The 11,067-nt window shown below is 36.3% G+C and overlaps 1 pseudogene; it reads right to left on the bottom strand.

Moving 5' to 3' along the window:
- Positions 1 to 10,397: 10,397 nt before the first annotated feature.
- LOC112472735 lies at positions 10,398 to 10,516 on the bottom strand (annotated as a pseudogene).
- Positions 10,517 to 11,067: the final 551 nt, after the last annotated feature.

The raw sequence follows: 11,067 nt of genomic DNA, 5'->3' as shown, positions 1-11,067 counted from the left end.
TCTCAATTTGTCCCTATGTATGCTGAAAGTTCATTATTATCTTGCTATAGCAATTCATTTCTTATTATTTAAGCTGTAATGCCTATTCTTAGTTACGGTTGCACTCCTCTGCTTCTATTTGCCTGATCATCCCTTTACTCCTAATCCTTATTTTTGTTTTTTTTTTTTTTTTGTCATTTCGTTTTAGGTGAGCTAACCCTTTCAGTATTTCCTCGTAGCAGAGAATTCTCTCAATTTTTGCATGTCTGAAAAGGTCTTAATTTCTCCTTCATATCTAAAAGAGATCTTAGCTGGATACATTATTCTAGGCTGGTAGTTCCTTTCACTTAATAGTTTAAATATTTGATTTCATTCCTTCCTGGCTTGTAAGGTCTGTGCTGAGAAGTCCGAGAATAATCTAATGGGTTTTTCTTTATAGATTACTGTCTTCTTTCCCCTGGCTTCCCTGAGAATTTTGTCTTTGTTACTGATTTTTGATAATTTTAATACAACGTGTCTTGGTGAAGGCCTTTTTGGGTAGAGATAATTGTGTGTCCTGTTGACTTCTTGAATTCCAAGCTCCAGCTCATTCCTTAAATTTGGGACATTCTCATCCACTATTTGTCTGAAAATGCTCTCTAGTCCCTGCTCCTTTTCCTCGCCTTTGTAATGCCCATTATTCGTATGTTTCCTCTCCTGATGGTTTCAGCTAGTTCTTGTATTTCTCTTTCATTATTTTTCATTCTTAGGTTTCTCTCTTCTTCTTTATGATTTGTTTCTAGATTTCTATATCACTGATCCTTTTCTCCATTTGGCCGACTCTATTTCCCTAGCTTGCTATTTCATTTTTCGACTCTTGCAGTGTGTTTTGTTGTTGTTGTTGTTGTTGTTGTTGTTGTTGTTGTTGTTGTTTATCTCCAGAAGGTCTATTTGGTTCTTTTTCCTGTTCTCATCTAGCTGTTTTTGCAATTTCTGAAATTGTTGATATGACTCGTTTTGGAACTCACTGAGTTTTTTCAGAAGTACCATACTGAATTCTCTGTCATTTAAGTTGCATATTTCTATGTCTGTAAGCTTATTTTTCGGAGATTTTCTCTTTCTTTTGAGCTTGTTTTTCACCTCACTTGTTCATAGTGTTGAATGGACTATTTCTCCTCCTGGGAATTAATGGAAATGTATTCTGTGTTTTTTCCAGAAAGAAGATTTATTATATAAAGGTCTCTCTTTAGCCTGCTGCAATGAAGGCGCTTTTCTTTTGGTTTCCAGTAGGTGGTGTCTAAGCCTCTTGGATCCCTGCTTTATATAAAGCCTTAAAAATGCCTTTTTATTTTCTGATAGATATTTAATTAAGCTCACTATCCTCAGTCTCAGAGCCTGTCAGTGTTAGGGATATTTTCAGTAGCATTTGCTCAGATTCCCCTGGGGCTTCACTGTGTTCGGTCTCAAAGGATATGGGGGGAGTACCTCTCGGGGTTGGAATTGGGGGCTGCATCTCAGCCTCGGTTTTGCAACTGTGGCCGGTAAAAATCAACTCTTATTTTACTGCTCTCCTGCTCTCTGCCTTCTGCCCTGATAACTGGGCACTGCTGCCTGCCACGTGGAGCTCACAGCACTCCCAGGCAGGGTTTTCAGGGAACTTACCGCATCTTCTCTCTTCTCCCTCCTCCTGCAGAGAGGTCCAGCGGTTGCAAGAGGCAGCTTCTTTATTTCTCCAAGTCAACTGCCCGAAACCCGAAGTGTTGACCTGTGGTAGCTTCTATGTGCAAATCCCATGCTTAGATGTTCTAGTGTGCAGTTTGGGTGTTTTTTGTTAAGATTTAGATGTTCAGCTTATTGTCGTTTCAAGGGGAGAAATCTGGAGATGTCTCTCACTCTGCCATGTTTCCGAAAAATCCCCAAACAATCTTAAATGTGTATTTTATCTAACAACAGAGTCAAAATATATAAGGCAAAAACCGATAGAACTGAAAGGAAAAATAGATATATCCATTGTTGTAGTTACAGGTTTCAATATTCTCCCATCAGTAATGTACGGATAAAGCAAGTAGAAAATCAGTAAGGATACAAATCATCTGGACAGAACTATTAATTGATCTAATTGACATTTATACAATATACTATCCAACAACTGCAGAATATACATTCTTCTCAAGCTCTTCTGGAACATCTACCAAGCTAGGACACATTCTGGGCAAGTAAACACATCAGAACAAAGTTATAAGAATGGAAATCTTACAAAAACAGAATTAAATTAGCAATCAAAGGAGAAAAATATCTGGAAATGCCCCCAAATATTTGGAAATTAAACAACACACTTCTAAATAGCCCATAAGTCAAAGAAGAGGTCTCAATAGAAACTTAAAAATATTTTGAACTAAATGGAGATGAACATATAACTTACCAAAATGTATGAAAAGCAAATAAAGCAGTGCCATTAGAAAAGTATCCATTAAGTAAAAAGAGAGCTCTCAAGTTATGCTTCCGCCTTAGAAAATCAGAAAAGAGATAAATTTAAGCCTAAAGCAAGCAAAAGAAAAGAAATAGTAAAAATTAGAGAAGAAACTAATAAAATTGAAAACAGGAAAACAAAAGAGAAACTCAACAAGATGCTAAGAGATAAAATGGAATCATATAAAATCATCTCAAAACCAGATAAGGCAGAAAAAGAGATCACCAAAATTGATAAGCCTCTGTTTTTTCTTAATGCCTGGTAGAAAAGTCCTCCATGGATTCTATTTAGGGATAACTTAGATTCTCATGAACCTTAGACCTTAATCCCACCATAAAATCTTAAGAGCAAGTGTATAAAGGTTCATTTAAAAACCTAACTGGATTTTATGTTAGTATTGAGCAATCAGCCCATTTACTGAGTGATTTTAGGAAGCTGGGAGTTTTAAGTGGCCCAGAATAATGAAGGGGTCTGCAGCAAAGTAGTGGAAGGACAGGGAAAAAGAAAGATGGCGTGTAACGTTTGTTTTGCAGTGAGTCATTACAGAGGCAGAGTACACCGTACATATATTATTTATATTTTATATAGGCTGTGTATTTATCATATTCCCACTTTTACTATATATTAGTGTTATTTTAGGTTTTATGTGTTATTTGGTATAATTTGTTAGGTTATTTTTTGGGTCTGGGAACTTTCAAAAACTTTTCACATATAAATGAATGGTAATTTGCCTCAGCTTTATGCCATTTTGGCTTCTGAAAGGTTTCATATGAACACTCTACTTTTGGATAGCGGGGGAAACCTGTATACTTAGATGTTTATAATTCGATAAATATAAAGCTTTTCGGTATATAAATTTTATCAAGTAAAGAAAGTTCTTTTCTATTCTTAAATTTCTAAGAGTTTCTTTTACTAAGATCATAAATGTGATTTTTTTCAATTTTCTGATATAATTTGTATAAAACTGAAATTAGCTCTTCCTTGAAAACTTGATGAACTGTACTCATGAACTGCATGGGCTTGCAGGTTTGGAGAGGGAGAATCTCAATCATTTTCATGTATTTAGTTCTTATTGCTCAATCCAAGTTCTCTATTTCTTCTTCCATCAACTTTGAAATCGAATCTCTTTTTAGGAATATAACCATTTCATTCAAGTTTTCCAGTCATACAGCTATTTTTTTCATTAATAATAATCTCTTTTTTCTGTAATTATTTCCCCTTCTTTTGTATTATAAATGATACCAAATCCAGCTCTTTCTTCTACACCTCTATTACCTTTATTAGAAGTTGAGATTTCTGTATTTAACATCTACATATTTTTTTTTAAATAAATAGAGCTTAGGATTTGCCAACAAAGCTGCCTTTTTAATAGAGATGTTCACCATTCAGCCTCCCAAGGCAAGTAGCTTGGCCAGGCCAAGAGAGTTGTTTGGGGTTGGGGTAGAAGCTGCAGTAAGAAAGATTCGAAATTCAGAAAGGGGTGAGATTAAGAGATTAGGGAGCTACAGGCTGTTAGTGTACAATTTTATTTCTTAATGTGGCAACTATCACATACGAGGCCTCTGAGCATGAGGACAGCATTACTTCTCTGACTGCTCCAAAACAGAACAAAACTAGGGCAAGTTTCACAAACCAAAGCCAACACTCACTGCTGACTTTGACCTAAACTCTCTCTGAAGAAAGTGGGCCAATCTATAAAACTCAGGACATTTTACATGTGCGCACACACACACACACACACATAATTCTGGCTAATCAGAAGGTGTTGCGTGGTGATGTGCTTTAGCAGGCATACCTTCCCTTGGCCTGATGCTCATCTGCTTTCCCATGTAGACATTCAAATTTTGGATCTTGGTATAATATTGTCTGTGAATATGGTCCCTTTGCTGTCATTATGGACTTATCACCAGGGAACATATGATCCTCTATGCACAGACCCTGGCAACTGTAACAAAAATACCAAAGACTGGGTAGCTTAAAAAACTCACATTTATTCTCACAGTTCTGGAGGCTGGGAAGTTGAAGTTTAAGCTGCTCTTAGACCAGCAGATCTCATGTCTGGTGAAAACCCTCTTTCTGGCTTGCAGACAGCCACCTTCTTACTGTATCCCCATAAGAGGGGGGGTGGGGGTTGGGAAAGGAAGAGAGAGCACTCTTGTGCCTCTTCTTATAAGGGCACAAGTCTCATTCATGAGGGCTCTACCATCATGACCTAATTTCCTCCCAAAGGCCCACCTTCAAACACGGTCACATTCAGGTTAGGAGTTCTATACATAAATGGGGAAGGGTGACACAAACATAAGTCCAGAACATTCTCTTGCATGTTGCTGTTTCCAATATCTCATCTTCAGTTCCTTTCCCATCTCACTGTAACATGCTGATCCTGAATGGTCTCACTGCAATAATCACAATTTAATTGGTAATGAGTCCAAGATAAAAATATTTTATTTAACTTCAAATCTACATATTCAATTGCCTTCTTAAACAGAGTCACCCACTTCTTAGACACCTCAATCTCAATATGTCCAAAATTTAACTCGTTATCTTTTTCCTCCTATATTGACTGTACCCATCCTCCTACTCCTTATCCACACTATAAACACACACCCCCAAAAAAAAGCCTCCCTTTCCTTCAACCCCTTCAGATCCCATATTGAAAGTCTTGACTTAAATTTTCTAACTGTAAATAGGAGGCAGGGTATTTAGCAACTCAAAGAGAGGTAGTGACACCATAGAAACTGAGACAACAAAATGCAGGAACACCTAACAGCAGTGAGAAATTGTATATATAAACTTGAGCATATGTGGGTGAATGTATTGGTTGAGATGATAGGAGTAAAAAAAAAAAAACATGCACACACAGAAAGAGAAAAAAAAATAGAAAACAGAACTCTGAGAAATGCCTAAATTTCTATACTGAAAAGAAGAAAAGAATTGAGTAAGAGAGTTGTATAAGAAATAGACGTGTAGGAAGGTCCAAAGTAGTAAAATATATTGAAATCGAATAAGGAAATAGGTGTAAGAATGACAAACAAAATCTGAATGAGATCCTATTTCCACCTATCAGGTTAGCAAAGATAAACTTTGACCTTATTCTATGCAAATAAGGCTGTAGGCAAAGAGACGCTCCTATCCATTTAGTTAGCAGAAGGCAACATGGGGTAATATCACTGGGGAACGATTTGGCAATAACGACTACTACAAAAATTTGTACTAATCATATGACCTAGTAATTTCTTCACAGGAAAAACTTAGACATATTTACATGCTCAGGCAAATACTATACAAGATTATTTATTATAGGATTATTGTTGTAGCTAAAGTCAAGAAACAAATAAATAACCTTTAATAACTTAATTAAATTATAGTACATACACATGAACAAATAATGTACAATTGTTTAAAAAGAATGACTTATGTCTGTGTGCACTGATATGGGCAAATTCCAAGCTGTATTCTAAATGAAATAATTGGGATACGCATGACGCACTAGCACTTCTAAAAGTATGTGTAGAAAAGTAGGTAGTTATGGGTAGATATGCTTTTATACACAGAGAATACCTCTGGAAATTTTTTTCATTGAGTTTATTGGGGTAACATTGGTTAATACAATCATATAATTTTCAGGTGTACATTATAATTTGACATCTGTATATTCTATTGTGTGTTTACCACCCAAAATCCAGTTTCCTTCAGCTACCATATATTTGATCCACTTTACCCACTTCACCCTCCCCCTGTCCCTCTATATTTGACCCCCTTTACCCTATATACCTCCCCTCTCCTCCCCCCACCCCTTATCCTCTGGTAACCACTAGTCCATTGTCCATGTCCCTGAGTCTCTGTTTGTCCTATTCATTTGTTGCTTTTAGGTTTATATCCCACATATAAGTGATATCATGTGGTTTTCAACTTTTTCTGTCTGGCTTATTTTGCTTAGCATGATTATCTCGAGGTCCATCCATGTTGTCATAAATGGCAGTATTTCATCTCTTCTTATGGCTGAGTAATATTCCATTGTATATATGTACCACAGCTTCTTTAGCCAGTCATCTATCGTAGGACACTTCGGTTGCTTCCATGTCCTGGCCACCGTGAATAATGCTGCTATGAACATCAGGGTGCAAATATCTTTTTGGATATGGGTTTTCAAGTCTTTGACGTAAATATCCAGTAGAGGGATTGCTGGATCATATGGTAGATCAATTGGTAGATTTTTGAGGAAGCTCCATACTGTTTTCCATAGTAGTTATATCAATTTGCAGTCCCAACAGCAGTGTATGAGGGTTCTTTTTTCTCTGCATTTTCTCCAGCATTTGTTATTACTTGTCCTGTTGATTATAGCTATTCTGACAAGTGTGAGATAGGATCTGATTGTGGTTCTGATTTACCTTTCCCTAATAGCTAGCAATGTTGAGCATCTTTCATATGTTTGTTGGCCATTTGTATGTCCTCTAAGGAGAAGTGTCTGTTCAGGTCCTCTGCCCATTTTTGATTAGATCATTTGTTTTTTTCTTATTATTGAGTTGTATGAGTTCTTTATATATTTTGGATATTAGGCCTTTATTGGAGGTGTTGCTTGCAAATATATTTTCCCATTCAGATGATTGTCTTTTTACTTTGTTGAAGATTTCTTTTGCTGAGCAGAAGCTTTTTAGTTTGATGTAGTCTCATTCATTATTTTAGCTTTTACTTCCCTTGCTTTTGAGGTCAAATTCATAAAATCCTCTTTAAGTCCAAGGTTCTTGTATGTCTGGAAATTTTAACACACACACACACACACACACACACACACACGAACCAAAAAAAAACTGGTAACAGAGGGACTTTGGGGATTGGAGAAAGAAATGTTTACTTTTGGATTGATATTTTCAATATGATATGAGAAAATTTTTAAAGAATGCAAAAATTTGCTCTGTTCGACAGGCTGGTTTTCCTGGCCAATGAAAACCCCTAGAAATGCTCAAAAATATTTTCAAAATATCTTTTGAAATATATGGATAACTGACCAAAACAGGAGATCTCTATTAGGCCAAAAACAAAGTGAAAATGGGAATACGAACATGCAAGTCGGCATTTTCCCTGATCCCATTTGCTGAAGCCAGTGGCAAGAGAGCTTGATTTTTTTTTTCCTTAGAAAAGTCCCTCTGGTGTTCCTAAGGTCGGCGAGTCAAATGGGACACACTTAAATCTGTGCTCTTAGCTTAGAGTAGGGTGCCTCAAATCACTCTTGCTCCTCCTCCACGCACTTGGCTTTGTCTATATATTTTCCCAAAATGTAGGAAGGATATCATCTTATTATAAACTTGGTTTATGGAGAAGAAAAAATTACCCCTGAGAACTAGTAACTACAAACTAACCCTCATATGATCTTGTCGTCCAAATGCATCCAATATGAGAGACCTTTAAAAGTATTAAGCCAAGAATTTAGCTGAAAATTCTGCAAGTTTTAAGTTCTCTCAGTGCAAATGAAAAAACTTTTTTGAGAAATCTGCCTTTGAACCAAGCATCATCTAAGTCCCACTGATAAAGTTCCAAGGAGCTGGACTTCAAGTTAGAAATTATAAACAAGCAAGGAAACAAAGCACTAAGAATGAGAGATAAACAGAAGAAATAATCCGTAAACGTAAAATTCTGGGAATTTTCAGATACAAAATATAAAATAAGAACAGGTTGAAAACACTCTTGCAAGGAGCAAGAGATGTTAAAACAATAATTTTTATAAAGCAAGTTTATTTGAAAACTAAAACAAGGACTTTTTTAAAGAATAATAAAAATTAAGATATCAATGAATGAATTTAGCTGAATAGATTTAGTGAATTATAGAAAAGAATTGAAGAAATTTTCCAGACTGTAGCACAAAGAAAAGCAAAATAGGAATGAGAAGAATAGAGGACAGAGTACCAACTTCCAATATCAATGTCATATTAGAATTTCAGAGGAATGAGATAAAATGGGAGAAAATGCAATATTTGAACAGATAATGACTAAAAATGTTCTAGAATTGATGAACAGGTGAAAGAACACCTTCAGATTCAGGAGGTTCTAATAACCTCAAACAGAAATAATAAAAATAAATTCACACCTAAATATGTCATCTAAATAGAAATTACAGTTAGAGTTACTGAGGCACCTTCAAAACCAATCATTAAAGTCAGGAGAGGGTGAAATAATATCCTTAATATGAGAAAGATTAACTGTCAACCTAGAACTATATGAAATATCTTCGTACAAAACAAAAGTTCTCGGAAATATCCTTTGGAAGATATGTTTTAGAAATAAGTGAGATAAAATATCTTTTTACTTTATTAAAAATACCTTCTTAACAACATATCTTTTTGAAATGAGAAGAAAATAAAACAATTTTAGACAAACGAAAGCAGAGTTACCATCAGCAAACCCTCACGAAGATAAACTCTAAAGGACTGTGCCACAAATATGGGGAAAATTATCTCACAGAGAATAATGGACAAAGAAAGCAGTAAACTGTGAATAAATCTAAGTAAATATTAGCTATATAAGATAATAATAAATATCTTAAAAGTGTTGAAAAAAGTTAGGATTAACACATCCAAAACCGTAACAGTTAAGTCAAGAGAGAGATGATCAGACCCAAAGTATTCCGAGGTCCTTATATTGTTTCAGAAGAGATATTTATTTTAGATTTTAAAGAAATAAATGTACATGCTAACATTGCTTGGGTTATTTAAAAAGTAGAAATATAGTATATAACTTTCAAACCAGTTAAAGGAAAAACTATGAAATAATAAAACATATTCTATAATTCTAAAAGAGAGAAGCCATAGGAAAGGAAAAAAAAATCATAGGAAATACAGAACCAGAGGACTGTATGAGAGGATGGCTGTGACATAGTTTTTTAATTTACTCAAAGTTTTAGAGAGAGAGAGAGAGAGAGACAGAGAGACAGAGAGAGAGAGAGACAGAGACAGAGAAAGAGAGAGAGAGAGAAAGTGAAAAGAGCCCCAATAGCAAAAGCAAAACCCATAGATAACATTTTCAACAAAATTAGGTGACAAATAACTGAGAACAACCGATCAAGACCTGCAGGGGACCCAACTCCTGTAAGGGAGACTGTCAGGGAAGTAAGAGAATGTCTGATGGATCTTAGGACAGGAAAACCCAAGAGCCAGCAGGTAGCATAAAAAAGAATGTGGGGCCAACCTCCTGTCCCTCTCTCTCACAGGTACACCTTTCTCCCATACTTCAGCAGGTTCCGTCCCATTTGTCATCATCATCCTACATTCCTCTATAATACTATCATCAGTGAGCATTTTTTAAGTCTATTACTAAAATTGTCTCTTTTTTTTTTTATCACCTGCACTGACACCTGGTCCCCTGTTAAAATTTTCTTTCCACCTCACTGATATTTCTCTCTGTTCTTCTTTACATCTTTCTTCATCACCTCTGAAGTGTGAGTGATTCCCAGGGTTTCTTCCTCGTGTCACTGCAATTTCCAATCTTGCCACCTTCCTTGGTTGGAAAGACAATCAAGTCCATTTCATAAAACAAAAATAGTCATTCCCTCTTATTTTTTAGCAACCACAAATAGGCCTGAGGCTCCCAAATCAGCATCTGAGATCCTCCCCTCGCCCCTAAGCTTGGATATCCGAAAGCCCGATGAGCATCTGCTCTAATTCCTCCCTACAAATAAAACAGAACCCTCCTCCCCTTGTATGCTCTGTGTGAGTTGGTAGAACCACCAGCCACCCATTAGTCCTTTATTAGTCCCCAGTTGTATTAAATTTCCCAGTAGTCATATCTAGCACTGTTCAAAGTACCAGCAACTAAGAGGCACCTGAAAAAATATTTGGAAAAATTTCAATATCTGAAATTGCACACACACACAAAACTTACTATAGGAAAAAAAAATTTAGGCAAGGCCCCCCTTAGTTGACTCACAGATTGCAAGGACCTTGTCGGCTTACAATCCCTTATTTTTTATTTTTTACGCCTACAGCATCTGGTCTTCCTAGGTGGTCTCCCATCCAAGTACTAACCAAGCCCAACCCTGCTTAGCTTCCGAGATCAGATGGGATCAGGCTTGTTCAGGGTGGCGTGGCCATAGACAGGAAAAAAATTTTTAAAGAGAATTTTGCTGAATTTTCTTATACTCATTATATGGTCCTTATAGCTTTAAAAATATATATACCATGAGGCAACATAGTCATTTTTAATATTTAGGGTCCCTTAAGATCTTAATCTAGACCTGTTCTTCTCTTTTAACCCCTATTAATCACTAGGTCCTAACAATCTGGCATTCTAAATATTTCTGGCATCCCCACTGTCCCACACCCCCCAGCCCTCATCATTAGCTGCCACCAGCCCCTTATCCTCCCCCCTGGAATTTACGAGAGTCTTCTTTGTTCTCTCCCTGTCTCCTTCGTACCATCCTTCCCACAGGACCACTGGAGAGGCTTCTCCCAAAAGCAGCTCTACAATCATTCTCATCCCTTGCAAAACAAAAACAAAAACAAAAACAAACAAGACAAAATAATGGGTCCGCACGGACAACCGGACAAAGTCCAAGCATCTTAACACGACTTAAGATTTCCTTGAGGTTTTCTGGTGCTTCTCAAATGTGATTTTCTAATCACTTTGACCAGATTCATTTGGAAACT

This window comes from Pteropus alecto, unplaced genomic scaffold, assembly GCF_000325575.1.
Source record: "Pteropus alecto unplaced genomic scaffold, ASM32557v1 scaffold87, whole genome shotgun sequence".
Taxonomy (NCBI): Eukaryota; Metazoa; Chordata; class Mammalia; order Chiroptera; family Pteropodidae; genus Pteropus; species Pteropus alecto.
Note: the sequence above shows the minus strand (reverse complement) of the source record. Positions and strands in the feature narration are given on the sequence as shown.